The sequence below is a fragment of the Acinonyx jubatus genome, chromosome E3 (genome assembly GCF_027475565.1).
Source record: "Acinonyx jubatus isolate Ajub_Pintada_27869175 chromosome E3, VMU_Ajub_asm_v1.0, whole genome shotgun sequence".
In the NCBI taxonomy this organism is placed as follows: Eukaryota; Metazoa; Chordata; class Mammalia; order Carnivora; family Felidae; genus Acinonyx; species Acinonyx jubatus.
Genome location: NC_069398.1, coordinates 6,056,714 through 6,066,805, shown reverse-complemented (window position 1 = coordinate 6,066,805; position 10,092 = coordinate 6,056,714). Strand labels below are relative to the sequence as shown.

General features: G+C 44.9%; 1 pseudogene; it reads right to left on the bottom strand.

Annotated features, from left to right (window-relative positions):
* Nucleotides 1-2,934: 2,934 nt before the first annotated feature.
* Nucleotides 2,935-10,092, bottom strand: LOC106970476 (elongation factor 1-alpha 1-like; annotated as a pseudogene).

Here is a 10,092-nt window from a genome sequence, read left to right as displayed (position 1 = left end):
AGATTGCTCTGTCCTTGTCACATGGGGCATGGCCGAGTCCTCAGAAAGGAAGGGGCAAGGGCAGAGGGGAGTTGGTCACCAGGCCCTAAAACCCGGGGTTCATTAGCTTCTGAGCCCAGCCCCTCCGTCACTTGCCTGAGAGCCAGCCAAATCCAAGTGCTGAACGTCTCTCCTCCCAGTCACCAGCTCTTCAGGCTCTTATCCTGGTGCTCCTGTTCCACCCTAGCCCCACGCAGCCCCTGACCCTGACCCGTTCACCCTCCCACCTTCTGAAACATCTGAAGAGTATCTGCTGGACACCTGCTCTGTCTAGGTGACTTGCCTGCTGAACTTGGCGAGTTTCCAGCCACTTCGGCTGGGTATCTGCTCACCTGGAGACTCCTCCCAGTGGCCGCCCCCGTTCTGGCCCCTCAGGCCCTCTCCCCTCCCTACAGGTGGGTGTGGGGTGGAGGGTTGAGGCATCACCTGTGACCACATGTGGAAGAAGTCTTTACTCCAAGCCTTGTGATGATGCAAGGATATGTTGAGGACCCCTGCACCTGCACAGGGGCATGCAAGACCTCAGGGATCAGAGTCTGGCTCCCTCCCCTCGTGGCTTAATCTTCCTGGGCTTGATTCGGTTTTTAGGCTGAGGATGCTGAGTCCCACCACACGGGGCTGCTCAGAGTGTTAAATGGGAAGGCACAGAGAAAGCCTTTGCTCAGAGCAGGAAACAGACCCTGCCTGCTGGTAAGTCAGGTTACAGCTGGGGTACAGTGATCTCTGCAATCGGGAAGACGAGGGCTGGAATCCCCAATGACCCACTCACTAGCTTTGCGACCTTGGGACAGGTGCTCAAACCATCTGAGCCTCACGTGTTCGTCTGTAAAATGGGAATAATTGCGACTACCTCAGCTATTTTGGGGAGGATTAAATGAAACAGTCCACATTCGATCCTAAGAATGGGATGTGGCACACGGCACCCAAATATAGTACAATTACTAGAGTGAGCTAGACAAAAAAGCCAAGATCTTTTGAAGCCCTGAAGACCTTGCAGCTGGGGGGACAAAAGAATGGTCAGTTCAAATCTGCAAGCCTACTTGGTCCTTGTTGAGTTTTCGGCCTCTGGTTGTGCACATGCTGTTCCCTCGTCCTGACTACTCTTACTCTCGTTTGTGCTAGATTAGCTGCTGCTTCTTCCCCTTTGGGCCTCAGCTTAAATACTGCCACCAAAGAGCCTTTCCGTGTCCTGGCTTAAATCCTCCCCGTGTCACGTGAGTGTAAAGCAACCATGCACCTGGGGAGAAATGTGTAGGTTTGGGACCCAGCCGTGCGCTAATCCTGCTTCCTATCCTAGCTGTTCAGCCCCAGTACCCGGGGGCCACCCCACCCAGGGAGCATGGCCTGTGGGCATTGAGGCAGCGCTTGGCCTTGGGGTGTTTTTCACCCCCACCCCACCCGGTGCCAATCTCATGTAAATGGTGCTTGGATGGAGTTGTTCAGGTTTAAGACCAAATAGAATCCCTTTCCCATAACCCCCATTGCCCCTGCAGGGCCCCAGATGTCTTGCAACCTACTGGTCCCTGACCGGAAGAGCATGTGAATAGGGAACAGAAACACACAGGACCTTTAGGAGGACCCCCTCTAGGAAACGTGGCCACACAGCCTTGGAACAGGTGCCTCTGGGGGAGAAGGAGTCATGAGGGCCCTCCACCTCGCAGTCTCAGTCTCCCTGATGCAAATATTCTTAGACTCTGCAGCAGTGCCGCTTACTGTGGACTTAATCTCCTTGTGCCTCAGTTTGCCCATTGGCGAGATGGGGGTAGTAATGGTGCCTGTCTTGCTGGGGCGTGGTGGGCACTGAATGGTTTACGCAGAGGCTCAGAGCCCAGCCAGGATCTCACAGGCGTGCAGTGGATGTTGGTGCCCAAAGCCGGTCCTTCCCTCCCCACCGCTGGGATCTCTGCTGCCTGTGTTCTCCAGCGTGTGCCCAGGTCTGGGGAAGGGGTGTCGAGGGAGCTGGTCGGAGATGCACATGGTCAGGCTCGATCAGCCAGCCGGGGTCAGGGTGCTGGGGGCTGGCCTGGGCATCTGAGCGATGGTAATGCCCACTTAGGATGTCCCTCCAGCCCTGAGACCAGGGTGCTGGGGTTTCTGCGCATGATGGATGGGGGACAGGAAGCTGAGGGCCTGATGCCCAGGACTGAAGGTTGAGACCCCTTGGGGCTGCTGCTGCTTCAAGGGGCCGGGAGCTGGACCCCCACTACTGGCAGGGTCTTCCCTGTCACAGCCTGGAGTGGATTGAGCTCCGGTGTCCCTTTAACGGATGAGGAAACAGAGGCTGGGGTGTGGGTGCCTGACCTGAGGCTCTACAGCTGATCTGTTGCAAACTCCCGTCTTTTTGATTTTAAAGCTCTTTACTTTTAACATGTGTTTTTACAGTGGTGAAACATAACAAAACTGTATTAGCCACTTTTGTTAATGCTTACTTTTTCGGCCAACAGAGTGCAAGTAGGGGAGGGGCAGAGGGAGGGGGAGACACACAATCCGTAGCAGGCTCCAGGCTCTGAGCGGTCAGCACAGAGCCTGACCAGGGGCTCGAACTCACGAACCAGGACATCATGACCTGAGCCAAAGTGGGACGCTTAACTGACTGAGCCACCCAGGCGCCCCTTAACCACTTTTAAGCATATCGTTCAGTAGTGTTAAATAGACCTGTTAGGTAAAAGTGTCCCACCCTTCCCCTCCAAAGGCTCCCCACCCTGCACAAAGTGTCCTCTGTGTTGTTAGAGGACGACTCCCATCCCTTCCCCCCAGCCCGGGGCAACCCTTGTGCTTCCTGTCTCTGATTTTTGACTACATGTCTCACCGTAGGTACAAGAAGCGCTAGCCAGAGCACTTCTGTTCGTAGGACCATGTTGAAGACAAGTGGCGAAATTAGGCACTTTTGTCTTGCTTCGCATCTTAGAGGGAAAGTGGTCAGTCTTTCACCATTAAGTAAATATGAGGGTTACTGTGGATTTCGCATATATGGCTTTTATTATGTGGAGGCAGTTTCCTTTATTTTCAGTTTATTGAGTTTTTAATGTTTATTTTTGGGAGAGGGCAAGTGGGGGAAGGGCGGAGAGAGATGGGGACAGAGGATCCAAAGTGGGCTCAGCATTGACAGCAGTGAGCCCGGTGTGGGGCTGGAACTCACAAACTGTGAGATCACGAGCTGAGCCTGACTCTCAAGGAAATGAGCCACCCAGGCGCTCCGATTGAGTGTTGATATCAAGAAAGGTGTGTTGAATTTTGTCAAACATTTTTTCTGCACCTGTTGAGATGATCCCGTGGTTTTTTTCCTTTCATTCTGTTGATGTGGCACATTACGTTGATCTGTTTTTATATGCTGAACCATTCCTGCATTCGAGGAATAAATACTATTTGGTCATGGTATATAGTTCTCTTAATATGCTGCTGAATGTTTGCTAGTATTTTCTTGAGGAATTTTACATCAATATTCACTAGGGATGATGGTCTGTAGTTTTGTTTTGTTTTATAGTGTCTTTATCTTGGTTTCACGGCAATGCTAGCCTCATAGAATGTGTTAGGAAGTGTTCTCAATTTTTGGGAAAAAGATGGAGATTTGGCATTATTCCTTAAAATTTCACCAGAATTCACTAGTGAAGCCATTGGGTACAGGCCTTTCCACTGTCAGACTTTTGGTCACTGATTCAGTCTCCTTACTGGTTATAGGTCTCTTCAGATTTGCTACTTGGGGGTTCAGTCTTCATAGGTTTTTTTTTTTTCTTCCAAGTTTTTACTTAAATTCTAGTTAACATACACTGTAACATTAGTTTCAGGGGTAGAATTTAGTGATTCAGGGTTTTGTGTTTCTAAGAATTTGTCTGTTACATGTAGGTTATTCAGCATCTGGCATGCAGTTGTTCACCGCACTCTCATTGTCCTTTTTATTTCTAAGGAATCCATAATACCATCCCCATTTTCACTTCTGATTTGAGCAATTTGTGTCCCCCCACCCCCTTAGCTTTGGGTTCAGTTTGTCCTTTTTCTAGTTCCTTAAAGGTCTAAAGTTAGGTTGATTTTAGATTTTATTTTTTAATGTGAGCATGTAGCTATGAATTTCCTCCATAGCACTGGTTTTGCTGCCCCGGAAGTTTAAGTATTTTGTATTTTCATTTGGCTCAAAGTAGTTCTTTTTAATATAACTTGTCAAATTGGCTAACATACAATGAGTACAGTGTGCTCTTGGTTTTGGGGGTAGATTCCCGTGATTCATTGCTTCCATACAACAGCCAATGCTCATCCCAACAGGTGCCCTCCTCAATGCCCAACCCCCATTATCCCTCTCCCCCACCCCCATCAATCCTCAGTTTGTTTTAAGAGTCTCTTATGTTTGCCTCCCTCCCTCTCTGTAACTTTTTTCCCCCTTCCCCTCCCCCATGGTCTTCTGTTAACTTTCTCAAGTTCCACCTATGTGTGAAAACATGTATCTGTCTTCCTTTGACTGACTTATTTCACTCAGCATAATACCTTCCAGTTTCATCCACACTGCTGCAAATGGCATGATTTCATTCTTTCTCATTGCCAAGTAGTATTCCTTTGTATATATAAACCACATCTTCCTTATCCATTCATCAGTTGATGGACATTTAGGCTCTTTCCACCATTTGGCTATTGTTGAAAGCATTGCTATAAACATTGGGGTACAGGTGCCCCTAGGCATCAGCACTCCTGTATCCCTTGGGTAAATTCCTAGTAGTGCTATTGAAGGGTCACAGGGTAGATCTATTTTTAATTTTTTGAGGAACCTCCACGCTGTTTTCCAGAGCGGCTGCACCAGTTTGCATTCTCACCAACAGTGCAAGGGGGTTCTCATTTCTCTACATCCTCGCCAGCATCTATAGTCTCCTGATTTGCTCATTTTAGCCACTCTGACCTGTGTGAGGAGGTTATCTCAGTGTGGTTTTGATTTGCATTTCCCTGATGATGAGTGATGTTGAGCATCTTTTCATGTGTCTGTTGGCCATCTAGATGTCTTCTTTGGCAAAGTGGCTATTCATGTCTTATGCCCATTTCTTCACTGGATTATTTGTTTTTTGGGTGTTGGATTTCCTAAGTTCTTTATAGATTTTGAATACTAACTTTTTATCTGATATGTCATTTGCAAATATCTTTTCCCATACTGTCGGTTGCCTTTTAGTTTTGTTGGTTGTTTCCTTTGCAGTGCAGAAGCCTTTTATCTTCATGAGGTCCCAATAATTCACTTTTGCTTTTAATTCCCTTGACTTTGGAGACGTGATGAGCAAGAAATTGCTGCAGCTGAGGTCAAAGAGGTTGTTGCCTGTTTTCTCCTCTGGGGTTTTGATGGTTTCCTGTCTCACATTTAGGTCTTTCATCCATTTTGAGTTTATTTTTGTGTCTGGTATAAGCAACTGGTCCAGTTTCATTCTTCTGCATGTTGCTGTCCAGATATCCCACCACCATTTGCTAAAGAGACTTTTTTCCATTGGATATTCTTTCCTGCTTTGTCAAAGATTAGTTGGCCATACTTTTGTGGGTCTAGTTCTGGGGTTTCTATTCTATTCCATTGGTCTATGTGTCTGTGTTTGTGCCAATACCATGCTATCTTGATGATGACAGCTTTGTAGTAGAGGCTAAAGTCTAGGATTGTGATGCCTCCTGCTTTGGTTTTCTTCTTTAATATTAATTTGGTTATTCGGGGTCTTTTGTGGTTCCATACAAATTTTAGGATTGTTTCTTCTAGCTTTGAGAAGAATGCTGATGGAATTTTGATTGGGATTGCATTGAATGTGTAGATTGCTTTGGGAAGTATTGACATTTTAACAATATTTATTCTTCCAATCCATGAGCATGGAAAGTTTTTCCATTTTTTTGTGTTTTCTTCAATTTCCTTCATAAGGTTTCTATAGTTTTCAGCATACAGATCTTTTACATCATTGGTTAGGTTTATTCCTAGGTATTTTATGGTCTTGGTTGCAATTGTAAATGGGATAAGTTTCTTTATTTCTCTTTCTGTTGTTTCATTACTGGGTATATAAAAATGCAACCAAATTCTGTACAATGATTTTTACCCCATGACTTTGCTGAATTCATGTATCAGTTCTAGCAGCCTTTTCATGGAGTCTTTCAGGTTTTCCATGTAGAGTATCATGTCGTCCGTAAAAAGTGAAAGTTTGACTTCTTCTTTGCCCATTTTGATGCCTTTTATTTCCTTTTGCTATCTGACTGCCGATGCTAGGACTTCCAACACTATGTTAAACAACTGCGGTAAGAGTGGACATCCCTGTCTTGTTCCCATCTCAGGGGGAAAGCTCTCAGTATTTCCCCAGTGAGGATGATATTAGTTGTGGGCTTTTCATATATGGCTTTTATGATGTTTAAGTACGTTCCTTCTATCCCAACTTTCTTGAGGGTTTTTATCAAGAAAGGGTGCCATATTTTGTCAAATGCTTTTTCTGCATCGATTGACAGGATCATATGGTTCTTCTCCTTTCTTTTTTAATGTGATGAATCACATTGATCGGTTTGGGAATAATGAACCAGCCCTGCAACCCGGGAATGAATCCCACTCGATCATGGTGAATAATTCTTTTTATATGTCATTGAATTCGATTTGCTAGTATCTTGTTGAGAATTTCTGCATCCATGTTCATCAGGGATATTGGCCTGTAGTTCTCCTTTTTTGTGGGGTCCCTGTCTGGTTTGGGAATCAAAGTAATGCTGGCTTCATAGAATGAGTCCACAAGTTTTCTTTACATATTGGAACAGCATGAGAAGGATTGGTATTAACTGGTAGAATTCCCCTGGAAAGCCATCTGACCCAGGACTCTTATTTGTTGGGAGATTTTTTTTTTTAACGTTTATTTATTTTTGGGACAGAGAGAGACAGAGCATGAACAGGGGAGGGGCAGAGAGAGAGGGAGACACAGAATCAGAAACAGGCTCCAGGCTCTGAGCCATCAGCCCAGAGCCCGACGCGGGGCTCGAACTCACGGACAGTGAGATCGTGACCTGAGCTGAAGTCGGACGCCCAACCGACTGAGCCACCCAGGCGCCCCTTGTTGGGAGATTTTTGATAACGGATTTAATTTCTTCACCAGTTATGGGTCTGTTCAAATTTTCTATTTCCTCCAGTTTGAGTTTTGGTAGTGTGTGGGTGTTTAGGAATTTGTCCATTTCTTCCAGGTTGTCCAGTATGTTGGCATAAACTTTTTCATAGTATTCTTTGATAACCATATTTCTGAGGGGTTGTTTGTGAGAAGTCCAATTTCATTCTTGATTTTATCTATTTGGGTCCTCTCTCTTTTTGACAAGTCTGGCTAGGGGTTAATCAATTTTATTTTTCACAAACCTAGGTCTTAGTTTCATTGATCTGTTTTACTGTTTTTTGGATTCTCTATTGTTTATTTCTGCTCTAATCTTTTATTTTCTTTTTTTTTGAAAAAATTTTTTAGATTTATTTATTTTTTGATAGAGACAAAGCACAAGAGGGTGAGGGGCAGAGAGAGAAGGAGACACAGAATCTGAAGCAGGCTGCAGGCTCTGAGCTGTCAGCACAGAGCCTGACGTGGGGCTCGAACTCAGAAATTGCGAGATCATGACCTGAGCCAAAGTGAGACGCTCAACTGACTGAGCCACCCAGACGCCCCTCTGCTCTGATCTTTATTATTTCTCTTCTTCTGCTGGCCTTGGAGTTTCTTTGGTGTTCTGCTTCTAATCCTTTAGGTGTGCTGTTAGATTTTGTATTTGGGATTTTTCTTGAGACAGGTCTGAACTGCAATGTATTTTCCTCTTAGGACTGCATTTTGTTGTATTCCAAAGGGTTTGAACTGTCATGTTTTCTTTCATTTCTTTTCACATATTTTTAAATTTCTTCTTTAATTACCTGGTTGACCCATTCATTCTTTAGTAGGATGTTCTTTAACCTCCATGCATTTGGAGGTTTTCTTGTGGTTGATTTCAAGTTTCATAGCATTGTGATCTCAAAATGTGCATAGTGTGATTTCAGTTCTTTTATATTTATTGAGGGCTGTTTTGTGACCCAGTATGTGATCTTTCTCGGAGAATGTCCCATGTGCAGTCAAGAAGAATGTGTATTCTGCTGCTTTTGGATGAAAAGTTGGGAATATATCTGTCAAGTCCATCTGGTCCAGTGTATCATTCAGGGTCATTGTTTCCTTATTGATTTTCTGTCTAGATGATCTGTCCATTGTTGTAAGTGGAGTATTAAAGTCACCTGGCAATTACCACATTTTTACCAATAAGATTGCTTATGTTTGTGATCATTTTATATATATTTGGGTGCTACAAATTGGGTTCATAAACATTTATAATTGTTAGCTTTTCTTGATGGATAGACCCCATAATGATGATATAATACCCTTCTTCATTTCTTGTTACAGCCTTGAGTTTAAAATCTAGTTTGTATGATATAGGTATGGCTACTCCAGCTTTCTTTTGACTTCCAGTAGCATGATAGATGGTTCTCCATCCCCTCACTTTCAATCTGAAGGTGTCCTCAGGTCTAAAATGGGACAGAAAATAGATGGGTCTTGTTTTTTTATGCATTCTGATAACCTCTGTCTTTTGATTGGAGCAGTGAGTCCATTTATATTCAGGGTTATTATTGAAAGATATGGATTTAGTGTCACTGTTATCTGTAGGTTTCATGCTTGTAGCGGTGTTTCTGGTCCTTTGTGATCTTTGGAATACTGCACTCACAGAGTCCCCTTCGGATCTCTTATAGGGCTAGTTTAGTGGTGATGAACTCCTTCAGTTTTTTTTGGTTGGGGGGGAAACCTGTGTATCTCCTTCTATTTTGAATGACAGCCTGCTGGATAAAGGATTCTTGGCTGCATATTTTTCCTATTCAGCACATTGAATATTTCCTGTCACTCCCTTCTGGCCTGCTAAGTTTCTGTGCATAGGTCTGCTACTACCCTTATGTGTCTTTCCTCGTAGGTGAATGCCCGTTTGTCCCTAGTTGCTTTCAGAATTCTCTCCTTATCTTTGTATTTTGCTAGTTTCACTATGATATGTCATGCAGAGGATGGATGCAAGTTACATCCAAAGGGAGTTCTCTGTGCCTCTTGGATTTCATTGTCTGTTTCCTTCCCCGCAGATAGCTTCACATTGAAGCTCACATTGTCACCAGGCAGGGCCTCAGCCAGGGCCCCATGGTGCATCTCTATAGACTTGACCTCCATGGTAGTGTTACAGGAGGCAGTGGTCACCACTGTGCCTAGCCTGAGGAAGCTCGTTTCTACCCGGCCCATGGGCATGGTGCCAATGCCCCCAATCTTATATATAACCACAGGGGCTTGTTCACAGGGAGGGCAGGGGGCATGATGGAGTCCAGCGCTTCTAGCAGGGTCATGCCCACCACGTTTCCTTCCTTCCTGGTGATCTTCCAGCCTCTGAACCAGGGCATCTTGTTGCTGGGTTCTATCATGCTGTCCCCATGCCAGCCCGAGATGGGCACGAAGGCGACAGCTTCAGAGTTGAAACTGATCTTCTTGACTTAGGCCTTCGTCTCCTTGCTGATCTCCTCAAAGCGTGCACGACTGTAAGGAGGTTCGTGATGTCTGTCATACTGACTGCCACAATGAGCTGCTTCACACCCAGTGTATAGGCCAGCAGAACATGCTCACGGGTCAGCCCTTTATTGGAGATGCCAGGTTCAAACTCAGCTACACCACTTGCCACAATCAGCACAGCGCAGTCTGTGAGGTGACTGATCATGTTCTTGATAAAGTCATTGTGACCTGGGGCATCGATGACGGTGAGGTGTAGTATTTCTTGGTCTCAAACTTCCACAGGGAGATGTCAGTGCTTCCTGCTCTGCCTTCAGCTTGTCCAGCACCCAGGCATACTTGAAGAAAAGTAGAAAAAAATAGAAAACAAAAAGAAAAAAAATATGTAAGAATTAAATCTCTGTATCACAGATATGGAGATGTTAAGAATTAGTACCAAGTTGTTTGATAGAAACCGACCTGGATTGCTCTGGTCTGAACTCAGATCACACAGGACTGTAATTGCTGAACAAATGAAACTTTGCTGAACCATCAGGATGTTCTGATCCAACAT